This window comes from Lampetra fluviatilis, chromosome 17, assembly GCF_964198595.1.
Source record: "Lampetra fluviatilis chromosome 17, kcLamFluv1.1, whole genome shotgun sequence".
Taxonomy (NCBI): domain Eukaryota; kingdom Metazoa; phylum Chordata; class Hyperoartia; order Petromyzontiformes; family Petromyzontidae; genus Lampetra; species Lampetra fluviatilis.
In genome coordinates this window covers 11,358,531-11,374,039 of record NC_136291.1, presented here as the reverse complement: position 1 = coordinate 11,374,039, position 15,509 = coordinate 11,358,531, and the positions used below count along the sequence as shown (strand labels likewise).

At 43.5% G+C, this 15,509-nt stretch overlaps 1 long non-coding RNA gene across 2 annotated transcripts in view; it reads left to right on the top strand.

Moving 5' to 3' along the window:
• LOC144936742 (uncharacterized) overlaps positions 1-15,509 on the top strand; it is a 204,886-nt gene that overhangs the window by 168,381 nt on the left and 20,996 nt on the right. For both annotated transcript variants that reach the window (XR_013637464.1, XR_013637465.1), the window contains exon 3: positions 7,362-7,518. This is a non-coding gene — a long non-coding RNA (uncharacterized LOC144936742). The remainder of the gene's footprint in view (positions 1-7,361; positions 7,519-15,509) is intronic.

Genomic DNA, 15,509 nt, shown 5'->3' with positions numbered 1-15,509 from the left:
ATGGCACACACAGACACCTGCACGCGCACACACCTCGCTCTTTGTCGGAGATACACGTGTCCGGCGAATAGGACCCAAAACGACGGCAATTGAGATCTGCTGCTCGGGGGTGACCTTGTTGCTAAAGTCAACGGACTAAAAGATGACCGGGCTTTTCCAAATCACAGCCCCCATTGAGTGGAACGCTCCAGCGGACCAGCGCAGCAACAACAAAGGCCTCGAGCTTGGCCACTTCCAAGTCGTGACCTGCAAACGCACACTTCAACGTGCGGAGCGCGACGAGAATGCGCGACGAGAATGTGCTGAGCGTTAGAGACGCTTTTAGCATGATTTAGCGTTTCTCAATTGGCTATTTACATTATTACTTTATTTGCATGCTGCTTGGACAGTTGTGTGTAATGTCCCTCCAAGGGCAAACCCACACAATAGAGAAGACACTCTTCTACAAGGATTATGTGGGATGCAAAGCGGTCACTCGTGAACCCGTTAGTGACGAGGGTTATTCACTGAACCAATACAAATAGCCTGTGTGGAAACAACGCTTTCATTAAAGTGAAATAATGGATGCTGTGTTATTCAGTGGAAAAAAAGATATCACTATTGTCGTAATACTATCATTAGTGGTTTTCCATTGGATTGGGCCATAATCTAAAATTGCATGGTACTTAATACATTTGATTTGCCGGTTCGAGAGATTGACATAACATTGCTACAATCTGAAATTATTTTTACATTTGATATGAATCGCTTTTCGTGCAGGGAAGCAGTAAAACCTCGAAATCATTCAGCGGCAGCAAGTCAGATAAAAACAGTATAAAAAGTAAACACACAACAGGTTTAAAATATTATGATTACAATTTAATATAAAACTAAAATGTTGACTTGGTAAAAACGTAATAATACCGGACTGTCAATAAAAGCAACATTTTTTATTGTCCTGGCTTGCATAGCATGATAACTGCAATTTTTACACTGCAATCAATTAAATTGACATTAAACTTGTAGCAATGCACCAGCATCGCCATTTAAAGATTTCCCACGATTCAGGAAAACGAGTTGCCACAAGAATAAATGTTATTCCCTTTTTTACTGCCATGGGTTTTTAGAGATTTGCTTCTTTCTCTTTAATTAGTTTTTATGTAACATTTACACCCAATTTACATAGATATGTATGCATGTACAGCACCACACATAGCCAACCGGGATAATTGTAGGCGTGAGGGAAGGATAACAAACTAAACACAAAAAGCAGTTTTAAAATACTCAATCCGTAGGCCCAATCTCGAGCTATAAGCTCAGAGACAAGGAAGAAGAACATACACGTACATGGGGTCCATTTCTAAACCTTAAAACAGTCTTCAATACCTGAGCTCAGAACAGCAATGACCTGGCCAAGTCCCCCACCTCCTCCAAAGAAAATTCCTTCCCCTCCCCCCACCAGGTGTTGATGAGTCCGGTTTGCCTGATATCGTCGATGCCCTTGGTAATGCCGTCCAGAACGTCAGGATGTTGCAATGTATAATGTGAGGGAGGATGTGGAATACATTTATTTTAGAATAAAAAAGCAGTTAAAAAAAATTTGTTTTCAGTTTACGTTTAAAAGTGCATAGCTCCAGTGGCTCCCTAATATTAGAAGGAAGAGCATTCCAGATGGCCGCAGAAGCACATCTGAAAGCGTGTGATGCAGTGACTGTCTTTGTTTGATGGTTAGAGTAGTGATTTTCAATACTCAAGCCTTGTCGATTTCATGCTACACACCAACATGTTGGCTATGCCACCACTCAATTGTGGTCAAATGTGTCGTAGAACCCTGATATGAAAATTGCAGGACCTGCTTTTATTTTTGCACGTGGCGATCAAACGACATATTCTGGGCTTACTCTACAACACACCGGTATGCTGAACTAGTAACTAATTGGCATGTTTTGTTTACGTGACAAACCTTACTAACTGGCTGTTTCAGGTGGTGAAGGGTTTTATCAATACATTAAAACCTGCATGATAAATTACATTGGTCGCGAAAGTCTGTGTGTTAAACTGATACCTTTATGTTTACACAATAATACCCCAAAAACTCTGTTATGGATAATATTGGTCGCGAAAGCCTATGCGTTAAACTGAGTATCTCACGGTCGATGGTGTTGAAAGCAGCTGGCAGATCGAGGCCAACCAATGCTGTGGCACACCAGTCCTCCATGACCTTATAGAGGTCATCGGTGATCTTTAGTAGAGCAGTCTCAGTGCTGTGGAACTTCCGATACGCCGACTGCAATCGGGTTGAATCTGCCCATTGCAGCGACGTGAGGCAAGTAACCTCTTCAGACAAAGGCGCTCTATTATTTTTTAAATCATACTCAGGTTTGAGATCAGGCAATAGTTTGCAGGGTCAAACCAATTTTTTTTCAGGGGTGGTGTTATCTACTGGCCTAGGAAACAGCCCTCGCTGAACGAAATATTTACCAGGTAAACAATCAGCGGCACAAGCACGTCCGAACATGATTTGAAAATCAACGTGTTAATGTAGTCGAGCCGCGATGTCTTATTCGGCAGCTGTGTGATGAACATCGACACCTGCCACCGACGTTGGTGCCAGGGTCTCAAGTTTTGCATTGATTCCAGGTTGATCAAACTAAAATGGTAGACCGGGAGAATGCATTGCCTTCAAGTTAGAAACTGCCATCTTGACCGTCACTATTGTATTGTCCACAGACTGGGTTGTGTAGTTGATGGGTGGTTGGAGTGCAGCGGACTCTTCACGATGCGCAACACAGCACGGAGGTCGCAAGCAGACTCATTGATGCGCAGAGCATAGAATGAGTTGGTTTTTAGATCTGCAGTCAGCTCTGTAAGCGAGTGGGACAGTCTCACAAAGGGTTTTATTCTAAAGACACCCCAGCCTCCTCTGGGTCTGCTTCGCTCGATCGTCTCTTGTTCAGATTGGCATCGATGATCAGTTCATTTCCAGATTCATGATATATACTGTCACATGATTGGTTATCACGTGCTATATTGCATTCCTGCATGCCTAATCATATTGATTAATTTTACGATAATTTATCTTACCCTATTGCCAAACAAACATGCAGGCAGCTGCTAATCTCTACTAATCTCGACAAAACTTTACTCTTCAGTGATTTAAAAATGTTATCATGTTACTTGTTGAATTCTAAATAAATGCTATTATATTTTTATTAGTCTAGTACAAATGTATTAGTATCTGTTAGTGTTTTTTATTGATTTGCTATTACATTATGATAAAGGTATGATTAAAACTGTCAGATCAGATTGACTGACAGATTAGGACCGATTCCCTCTAATTGTGGCTCGGACCAGCTTTGTTTGACTTTTGGAATTCATGATACGATCCGGGCCACGTGATTTCATTAAAAACTAGAGCTACACACCTTTGATTATTATCAAGTTGATAATTTTTTGTTGCATCAGACATCCACAAATACACAATCCAATCATTCACACACTCCTGTAATTCGTGATTATGACTCTTCCCATAATCCGTGGGACCATTGACCCTGAAATACACAAAAAGATAGTGGATTTATGAATCTCTTCTGAAAGTGGCTCATTCCTCCTGTAATCTGTGGCACAATGCAAACCCTCTGAAACATTTTAATAGCGTCGCTGTGGATAGAAGCGCAGAGCTACTTACGGAAATAAAGACTAGATGTTTTTTTTACAATTTTTCTGCATGTGATCTTTTGAGTAATAAAGGATTTTTTTTCATATTCAGTAAAGATGCAAAAAATCCTTTAACTCCAACATATGGTACATTTGCCCGATTTGGGTATTGAAAAAAATGGTTACCTCACAATGTAAATTTATCATGGATTAATTTAGCCGCTATTAATGAGACACACTTCCCCTGTAATCCACAAATTGTTCACGGATTAATCGAGTCACGTGACTAATTCCTCCTGTAATCTGCGGCACAATGTGTCAGCGCAAATTTTCTTCAGCAGATTACAGAACCTCCGTGATGCACCAGATTATTGTATCCCAGATCAACATGGATTTTGCTGTATATGTTGTAATAACCACATCGGCGATTATGGACAACTGGAAGATTTATTTTTCAACAAAGGGTGGGGTTATTATAACCACTCGAACAAAAAAGTAAGTAAACGAATAACGCATATCACTGCGATGTGTAACACTATCATAACACTCTACCACTATTTTGAACTCTCCACTTCGTCCACTTAGTGACTAGCATTTTTGAAAAACCCACTCTTCCTCCCAACCCATCCATCCCACATCCACCCACCTCCACTCGGCGTTCTCCACCCTGGCTCCATTGGTCTGGCCAACTACTCCGCCCCCCAGGTCTCTCTCTCCGCCATCGTCTTCACTGCTTGACACCACTCCCCAGGTACCCCTTCCCGTTTCGGTGCCTTCTCCTTTTGTCTTGTTACCTAGCCCCAGCCGCAGGATATCACCCATTAACCGCCCTTCGTATTTTCACACCTGGTGGCCCTTTCTGGTCATTAGCTCCCTCCGCTGTCTATTGTCTACCTCTGCACCTGTCCCTCAGGCCCGGTGGCCTTGACATCTCCCACCATTTCCCCCACGGCTCACCCACTTTGTCCCCCATTCCTTGGAGGCCTTCGTCCCTCCCCTAACTGCCCCTTCTGCTGGTGTCGTACTTCCGAAATGTAGAGCGTATGTCCCAGTTCGGTGGCTATACATTGTGTAAAAATGAAGAAAATCAGTCAATTCAGGTGTCAACGGGCGGACGTAGAGAATTCTTGGAGGTTGGTTTCTTTTAATCTGGGACTCCAGCTCGAAATCCAACTCCTGTACGCAAAAAGTAAAACTTTTATTTCAGCCATTTTCTCACTGCCTCACCGGGTTGGCACCTTCACTGTTGTGAATCTGACATTGGTTTCCCTATCTATGAATAAAAAACAATATAATTACTGACATTCGACAGTAGTAACGCATTTTAAATATTAAACACTATCGCAAAAACTTAAAATTAAAACCACCAAGCGAATTAAATCAACTCTTTAACAATAGCTACAGTACTGTATTAATTTAAGTGTAGTGTGGTTTTTATTCACGCGGACACTTCGTCTTTTCTCCTGTGTCACTTTATTCACAGCATCCCACACGGATGCGTCTCTTGTTCAACACCACACACTCCTGTCGCAAACTCTTCCACTGCAAGCCTGCTACTTTGAGCTTACTCTCTCTTGCTCCGCTAGCTTGGAACTTCCTGCTCTCCTACCCTGTCACGGACTCTCTCTCCGTATACTTTGCTAGCTTCTCACCCTGCTAGCCTATCACACTCAGACTAAGGATTCCGTTAGCCTCTTCACTGCTAGCCTGTCCACACCTGCACCTCCAACCTCGCCCGTTCCGCCAGCGGGGGTTCAACCAACACCGCTGGGGAGGACGAGGTGAAGAGCACGAGGTCCCGGACTTTTCATGAATCTCTTCACTGCTTCATCTCCAACCAACTCAACTCAACTGCCTCACACATTCCCCTTTTACCCCCTCCTCATTAAGTGCCCTCAGATGGCCCTCATTAAGCTGGCGTCTTCCCGACGCCTCTCACACGTGTTCTCCCCCTTATCGCCACTATCTCTCGCCCCCGTGGCGCCTACTCCACGTTTGCATTTGTAGCCAGCCAATCACTGCCTCTTTCCCTAATTGTTGGCGTCTCTCTGTCTGCTGTCACCCAGGCCACCTGCCTTCACCTGCTTATCCTTAGCTGACTTCACTGTCTGCAACACCGTACATAAATGCAACTGCTGTTTGCAAACCCTGCCCGTGTTACGCCACTACATATGCAGCAGCTGACAACGTCCAGTGCGTAAATGACTACAAAAATTAATCTAGCAAGTTTCCTTCAGCTCTTTTTACCTGTACTCTCATTGACTCATTAATCATATAAATGAATACAGCAGTCACTTTTTATAAAATGAACATTTAACAAATTACTTTCTGGTCTAGTCTAATGTATTAATTTAATGGTATATTTTATTTTACTCTCATTATATAATTGTTAAACCATTATTTGCTTTATGCCGTTAGCCTCGTTGAAACAATTATTTCCCTCAAAACGTTAATTACAGCATATTTCCCTATCATATTTCCTTGTAATGACATACAAATGTAATGGGTTCCGGAGACACTTGTAGAGGTAACTTCTTTTTTACAATACAACACTCCAACAGTCCTGATACACTGTTACAGCCTAGGGACACAGCCTACTCCTAGTGTGCCTGACACTGGCTATGCTCTCGGGTCCTCCGGCTACAATTACCCTAGGGGAGGCTACCTGACCCGACTCAGCCAAGGTGTGAGTCTAGACTCTGGCTTCCTCGGAACTCGCCCTTACAAGGGCGTAAAGCGGGAGTCCCAGAGCCCCACCACTGGCCCGCACAGCGTCCCGGCCCTTACGAGAACACGCGGGGCGAGGGGGTCCAGGGTCCTAAGCTGGCTGGTCTTGGGTCTTGAGCTGCGACTGGTCCCAATCGGCTGGGGAGCAGCCCTTTTATCCCCCTTGCCCATCGACGGGCTCAGCTGTCTGGGTTGTCTGGGATCCTGTGGCCCCGGCGCCGATGGCTTAGCTGCCTAGGATCCTAGAGCCCCCAGCAGCCCCCCCCCCTCTTGGGGTGGCACAGTGGCCCCTCCCCTGGGGGTCCGAGGTACCTGCTGTCTTGCCTCACGGCAGATGTGGAGCGTACGTTCAGAGGAAGTTCCTGTTTTTTATGCTAATTTTGGTCACGTGACCAGGAAGTGACGATTTTAGATTTTCAGTGAACCACGCGGGCTTCTGCCATCTTACTGATAATTCAAGATGGCGGCACGCATCACATCTCAGTGAGACCACAGCCGCACTTGTCCATTGTGGGAGCTTAAGAAGCATTGTCTGTAAGTTGTTTATATTCCTATAATATTGGCAATGCTGTTGTAATGTTGGAATGACCGTTATAGTGATGTAAATGCCTTTATGGTGCCGTTAAGTTGTAGTAAATACGAGGCCTAGTTAGTAACGAAGCCTGCAACTTTTCTTATTGTGGATGTTACTTGTGATTTAGTAGGTCGAGTCAGACTTGTGCCTATGTTGCGATCCTGAGAGTAAAGATGATGAAGTATCTCATCCACAGTTTAGTGTTATGTGTAATGCTGTACATTTGGGGTGCAGTGGGATGAATACACGATGTGCCTGTATGTAACGCACCGGCTTGTGCTTTTGTCTAGCTGTTCAGTGGTAATGTAGGGGCATGGTCCGTCCAGGATCTATTGTTATCTAAGACAATGTTCTGATGCTGTGGTGTTCATTGTGTTGGTGTTTCCGGATTATAACAGATGCTGTATCTGTGTTTTCTCACCAGTTTTACCTTGTTACAATCAATAAATGATGATTGGAGTTGGACGTTCATCCTGGCTCCGAGGGTTTATTGAATGCAAGGTTATCTACTCGACTAGCGGTGCAACGCAGCGCACAGCGAGGCCGAGATACCTGCAGATGGACCCTGTCCACCACTGCCGGTAAGTGTGGCCCATCTACGGCACTACACAAACATGCAAACGAGTTTCTAGAATCATGTAAGCTACACAATTATGTTATTGTGAGTGTTGACATTTGCAACTTAAATCTGTTATTAAAGATTTACCTCAGAATGCGACAGAGTTGTGTTACATTCTTAATCACGTAACTATTCGTACACGTTGTGACCTTATTGCACTGCTCCCTACGTCATAGCACGGTACATTTAATGTACCCAGTGACTTTATTTCACGTACCTGTACGCAAAAAGTAACACTTTCACTCGAGCCCGTTTCTCCCTACCTCACGGGCTAGCAACTTCACTGCTGTTGACCAAAAAGATAGGCGTCGCCTGTGCTACAGTGGGATGTTAGTGTGGCGGTTAGCGCACCGTACTACCTGAGTTCGATTCTCGCTCACGGCCAACATCAGTGACAATTATCTGAACTAGGTCCTGGGCCTCCCCTAGGTCGACTCAGTCTCACATGAGTACCTGGTGTTGTGCGTTTAAACATCACCACTAGGGAGACAAAGGCGGCCAGGCGTGGTGCTGGCCTCTCACCCCCGTGTGCCGTTCCAGCCTTAATAGGCGCTCGCTAACAGCACTTGCCCCAGCAGTCTGTTAAGCCTATAGGGGGATCTTTGTTAATGGATCCCGTGACGTCATTTTCAAAAGTAAGACATTGTGTGCTGGCGTCATGATACCAATTTGCCAAGTTTTAAAGATTACCAGAACATTACCCTATTGGGATTGCACATATCAGTCATTGCCCCCGACAAGAACAACTTGGCAGAAATCTGAAAAATAGTCTGCATGAACATTTCCTGGGTAAACAAGTATAATATATATATAAATAAATATCTTCATCTGTATGTCTCAAAAACCTCTAGGGCACTTCCCGACAGGGTAGAAAGCTGCCATTTGGTACATAGGTTGCTTTTAGGACTCAACAAAAAAAATCTGAAAATTTCGATTAGTGCCCCATTAACACGTTTGTGCGTGTCATTCAGAAACCGTTAAAATTATAAGATTGCGGGTTTTCTTTTGATAGAGCATTAAACGGCAAAAGATAGGAGCATCCCCTCAAAGTATTCAGTTCATTCATTTTTGTTCTTTATAGTCAAAAAAGAACGGAATCTTTAAATGAAGCGGTTTCCGATGGGTACATCTTGAAAAGTTTAATCAACTCGTCAACAATTTTCGTGGGAATTTTTTGCGGGAAAATACACATTTTTGGAGTAGTTAGTGTTTCATCGTAGATAAAAAAAAATTGTCAAAAAAATAATGTTAGGTTAATTATTACGTTTATTGAAACTTTTGCCTGGCAACGACAGGCTTTATGAACTAGTCGATAATATAGATGTCCTTCATAAAATAATCCTCACCTTAATTCCCGGCTGAAATGGCGAGAGGCCTTCTGTAACCGAGGTACGGTCGCACATACACACCTTGTATTCAAAAATACTCGAACGATGTTGCAAATGTAAGGTGACATTTGGTTTGTAAACATTGGCACACGACTTTTAGGAGGTAATGTCACTAACATGGGTCGTGTTGTATTATGAAACGGGCTGTGAGAATATCCTTTGAGAGGCACGTTGGCCCCTACTTGTTTGTAGAAAATAATTGTTAATGAAACTATTTCTGTTGAAATGGATAAAAATTATAGTTCCCACTTAGTGGTTGTACAAATTCAGCATTTTTTTTTATTGTTCTGTCTTTCATTAAGGGGATAAACACTTGAATTAAAGGTAAAAGTGCAAGCCTGAAATTGCTTGCTCATGCCACTGCTGGTGGAAAGGCCGCCAATAGGCAGAGCTCCATAAGTATTTTGCCTACTCTTCCATGCTTACCAGACGTCTTAGAATAGGTGGGAGAGTGCCCGAACTTTGCCACACCGCACGTGACCTGCCTGTCGACTGGCTCTGGTGTACGCTCTTGATACTGCTGAGTGGAGAGTTTCAACTGCCGCACCTGGAGAACGATCCTATGACCTCTGGCTTGAAAGTCTGGTGTGTTTATTACCATTTAAAGAAACATACGCATATACTTTTTCACTTAGGTAGGCACATGATATGTATCTCCAAAATAAATAAATAAATCGGGAATACCCTTTTTTTTCGTGATGTATTACTTTTAAATTATTAACTTACACATGCTTGTTTATTTTATGTTATTGTATGGTATTATACACTCATAAAGGCATTTCAAATATTTCCCCAACAACTTAACATAGACATCCCAACAAGGTTGGCCGTTTTTAGAGTGCTTCAACTCACAGAAGCTTACATATTTAAATCCTGGTGGGGAATTAACCAATATTGTCATGGAATCAATGAAACGAATAACTGTTTGTGAGTCAACAATGCATTTTTTTGTACGGAGCGATGCCAATGAAAACGAATGCTTCCCCACTGTTAGCTTAGCAGGAGACTTGTACAGGAATGACAGGCCAGATGTTGGCTTAGGGGCCATTGTTCATCTGCAGTAATTGTCTGTGACTAATAACTAGTTGTACAGGTCAGGAAAAATGATGCTCAATCATTATTTTCTGTTGGAAAAAAAAAAACCTGCACGTGGAATGGGCTTAGAGAGATTAAAGAGATGTGCTGTTTCTATTACCATTAAGGTGAAACAGAGAAGCATTTAGTAAGACGATGTTTGAGATATTGATGCCCAAATCTAACATTTCCTGTACAATTAATGACAATGCACAGAGTGAACGCCATACGATACGTAAAATTGTGAAATGGTCAATCTAGAAAGAAAGATTAAGTATTTTGATAATGTACATCCTGATACGATTGTGAAATGGAATGTTTTGGTTTGTTAGTTAATTTTTTTGCTTAAATAACATTTCCATCAGCAAAAACATATCGGACAGCACAAAATGTGACCTTAAAGTTATATCACACAAACTTGCAGACAAAACACATTTTAGGCATTCACAATGGCTTTCATAAAATTATTATATTTTACAAACACTGTAATACGACCTCATCTTCTTGGTTCTTTCGGTAAAGTCACGTAGAAGGGAAGTAATAAAATAATAAAAATAAAACATAATAAAATAAAATAATACTCACGATTTTAGTTTTAAAGTGCCTTTCACACAAAGCATCACAAGTGCATTGGACAACAGTACACACAAAATTATAATGGTAAACATAATACAAATTAGGTAGCTGAACAACGTTCTCTTTCTTATGGCAAGGGGAAATTTGCAACACGACATGTGGGTATCAAGGTTAAGGGGCGACGCGGGGTGAGCGAGATGTTTACTACCTAGCGTGGTATATAGAAGGTCGTGGGTTCGATCCCGAACATGATGCCTGCATATTTGGAGTTTGCATCTTCTCCCCATGGTCATGTGGATTTTTCTCTGGCTGCTATATATTTCCACACGATAAGCCACTTCGTTGATCTATCATTTGCGGCCAGGCCGCTTCTGAAAAGGAGCTATATAGATCGGTGCGCATTAACTGGTAAAATAAAAATAGTTTAGTTTTCTAATTTTATTGTGGAATGGCTTCATGTTTTACCTTCTGCCCACAAAAGGTCACTTAAATGGCATGTTGACAGCCTTGCTGTTCAAATGGCAAGCTATCACCATTGTCCTGACTGGGTTCGGGCGTTGTTAAGCTATGAATAGATCAGCAACAACAACACAGCTCCATAAGTTCAGATGTAGAAACAACAGAACATGAACAGAACATGTGCCACTGTTTGATTTACTTGTTGCAAAACAATCCATGGCACTACCAGGAGGGTTGAGTTGGGATTTAACACAACCCTTCATCCCTACATTATCGATACTATATATATGTTTTAACATTGTTAACAGTGGCTGTCCAGTGAACAAAGTTTACCCTGCCAAATAAATTAGGCATTTTAGCCAATTACTTGCAGCCACTAATGGAATTGAGCACCATCCCACGTCAATTTGAGCCAGGGGACATTGACTTTTGAAAGCAGAAAAATACAAAAGGAATTCTGCAAGATGAAGCCATATATGCGCATAAATACAGCTGCATAAAGGTACATTTGGTGGCTCATGCAGAATTAGAACCTGTGAGGTACACATTCCTCATCCCATGGTTCCATGACGAGTTTTTAAGTGGATCAGTAGCATTATGGGGCCAGAATCGAGCCAGAACTATGCAAAACTAGGCTGAGTTTTATCCCCACAAACCTCGACATCTCCCATCGCAACTCCCTTCCCACTCTCTGCACGATACCACGCACTGGTTGGGAACTTTGCTCAAGTTTTTTTTTATAATAAATGTTGATGACGTTTCACGCGTGGGAGGTTAGGTCAGCATGTGGAGTGTAACAACGTATGTTTTGTTCAGCATGTTATTTATGAATTGACACATGTTAGTGTTTAAGTGGTGTTTAAGTGGAGTGAGCAACATCACGACTTATTGCAAGGTCGGTCCGGTTGCCCGGCAATATTTTCCAAGTGTGCTGAGGGCCATGGGCCAAGCTCACTCACGGCACACTTGACATCACAGGCCCTCTCACAGATTTGCGGGGACGAGACCAGCTCAAACCGTAGCCCGGCACGAATTGGAAGTGTCATGGGAATAATAAACAAATCTGTTTTGTTCTTGGCTTCTGTGAGCCGCAATGTTGTGTCGCAATTGCAACCATCAGGGACATGGGGAGGCATCCGTGGCCCGACGTGCCCCACTCCATTGAGAAATTTGATAGCACCGAGGGGGAGATTCAAATCTCGCCACTGTGGCTCTCGTGAGATGCTATGTGCAGTAGCATAGGGGTTTACCGGACCTGCTGTCCCATGCGAGAGACATCGCGAGTTCAGGGATGCTGCCGAAGTGAGGGCCATTTCCTCTTCGCCAGCACCACCAGCAATTAAACGTTAAAGAAGATGACATTAGGCGTTTCCGATTAGGTATGCAGCAATACGCGCAAAAGTGATTAGATGGATGACCACGATTTGTGGTCGCGGTTCATGGTCAGAATTTGATTCAAAAATAATTTTTGCTTCGTGTTTACTATCTCGTTTATATCGTTTATATATTTTTTCCCGTGCTGCTTGTATAGTCGTGTGCTCTTCCTTTGCCTCAATGTAACATTTATCGTAAAAAAAACAGTGATGTGGCCATAATCGTAAAAACATATCCTTATGCCTACTCTTACATGTCCAGGTTTGCATGGCAGTGATATTATTCTCTGATAACTAAAAAAATTTGCAACTTTTTTATATACCCAGAAATCTTGCCAAATCTAGCTTTGGGCAGAAAGAGTTAACGAATGAAAAATAATGGCTGATGCTCGTCCAGTCAGGTGCACTTGTGCTACATTATATAATTATCATCTTCAGGATCATTTGTCATTTTTGTTGCATTCCATTTGTGGATTGCCTCACGTGTACCATGACATACTGCCCTGTAATACTGGGTAGCAGCTACTGCTGAAACCCAATTAACATTACTTAACACGGTGCCACTTTGCTGTCTGATTAGCGATGCCTGTTTTTTTTACAATTCCCAGAATGTGATGCATTGACGAGCAGGAGAAAATCTTATCTGCAATCGTTGGCCATATCTCCCAAGCGTACATTGCATGCACAACAATCCCCGACAGGGTATCTATCTTAGACAAAACGTGTGTGGCTGAAATGGGAGTTTTCCCCCAACGTAGGACTTCTTTTGTTGTGCACAATGCCGTTTGAAGTCTTTAAAACCCACAGGTCTACGTTTGCTCAGCACGAAACGAAAAGAGAGATAGACTAATGGGAACATCGGCATTAAAAAATCTATTGTTGGTGGTCATTTGTATCCAGTATTTTTCAGGGAGGGTCTTGCCAAGTTTTCACCATTGCTATGTGGAATTCCCATTGAGTGATTTGCAAGTAATTTTTAGTTTGGGATATTTAGCCAATACCGGTTATATTGTATGTGTTTATTTTAGCTGTAATGGGCTCAACTGAGTCACAGACGTACTTCTTAAAGGCAACACATTTATGTATACCAACACGTTAACACAAAGGGTTAACTGCCCCTTTACTAGATAACAGCCTATGGTGGTGGACCACCAGCTAAACTACGCTAATCACACTGGAAGTTAGCTACAACGGACCGGACCCCGGCTTGGGTCCAGGTCCATGTGTTGGTGACTCTTCTCGGACGTCGAACGTAGATCTTCAGATGACGGTAGCAACGCTGAACTCCGGTCCCTGTGGGGACCCGGTTTATATGCTCCCGGATCGTGGCTGGCCCCGCCCTTGGCCACGACCACCTTTGAGAAACCTCCTGTCGTTTCTTGACCTTTCCCGTAGGATCTTTCCCCCAACACGTGACCATCCCCTAGCTCCCACCTGGGGGACCCATGTAGACTTTACCGGTCATGTGTCCTTCGGGGTCAACCAGAGTGTTATGGCCCGCAGTAACCTCGTTCCTGTGGCCTGCACTCTCACACCCTACCCTGTAGGGGTCAGCACTACACGCAGAGCGTGGTGCCACTCAGCGCTGTCACTCAGCGCTCACCAAGCCCCCTCTAGGGCTGGTACTAATCCCACATATGTGGGGTGTCCACGATGGCAATACATTGCACGCCGTGCTTCACTAGAGGGCCCCGGCTTGGATCCTTCCCTTTTCATTGCGGATCGTTCCACCATATACAAAATATTTTGTTGTTTTGTTTTTATTCTGGTTTGATTGTGGAACGTGTCTGCCTCACGGATGTGATTTGTTATTAATATTAGCCAGGACGGCTATCTTTTAAACGTTTGGGGGGTGATGTAATGACTTGTCGGCCAGGAGGGGTAATCATGGATATGGGCGCGTTATATAATAACCAACTAGAAGGGGGCGTATCTAGGTTGAAGGTTAAAGGCGGGGTCAGTCGGGAAGCTATGGGTACCTCACTCGAAGGTGTGGCTGGAGGCGGGACCTGGCCATGCCGGGAAGTATATAGGGGGGATGTAACCAAAGGTTCGGGGCTGTCGCAGCGTCCCGGGACCTGGCTGCATCGCTGCTTGCCATCATCTCTCTTCATCGTCCGGAAGCATGGCCGATCCTCTGCATGGCTCCCATCGTCGTCATCACTACATTAGTCAGCCAGCTATGTAGTTAGACAACGACGATGGGGCTATGTAGAAAGGTCGTCTGTGTGTAGCTATGTCGATACGTTTCAATATATAGTCCAGTGTTTGTGCCCACATTGTGTCTCGAAAGTCGCTCATTACACTAGTACAGCACACCGGTGTGTTGGAGGGCAAATACACAACATTTACAATTTGTGGATTTGCTCTCCAACATACCGGTGTGCTGTGCTAATACGAATTGGCATGTTTTGTTTATGTGACAAACCTTACTACTTGGCTGTGTCGGGTTGTGGTGGGTTTAACGACACATTTGTAATGATATAAGAGCCTACATGCGTTGTGAGTGGACTACTGGCCATCAGTAGGTAATGACAAGACAGTAAGTCTAGAGTGCGAATGCACTAGTGCCCACGGTAGGTAATACCAGAGGTATCAGTTGTGAGTACGAAGGGACTGGTGGCTATGAGAATGATCGAGAAGGGAGCGTGGTCAGGTGACGGAAGAGGCCAGTAGAGTCTGTCGGTGGCGGGAGCGTCCAGAGTAAGTGAGAATGATCGAGAAGGGGGGCATGGCCTCGAGGCTGTTGCAATGCGGTCTCCACCTGCTGTCAAGTGAAGTGTCTTTAATAAAGTGCCATTTTAAGAGAAGTGTGTCAAGTCGTCATTACACATGTATTATGGATGATATTGGTCGCGAAAGCCTACGTGTTTGTTTGCATTACCTATTTCGTGTATTGTACTTGTCAAGGCAGAGCAAGGACACAGCATGCTGTGCTTTGAACACTGACCCAAGTTTGATTTACAAAAATGGCTATCAGCACCTAGCCGCTTTCATCCAGCAGTGGATCGACAAAGGGCTGACATTTTTTGTATTATTCTTATATAATTTCTAAAGTAGGTCATTTTAGTCCTCCAGAACAT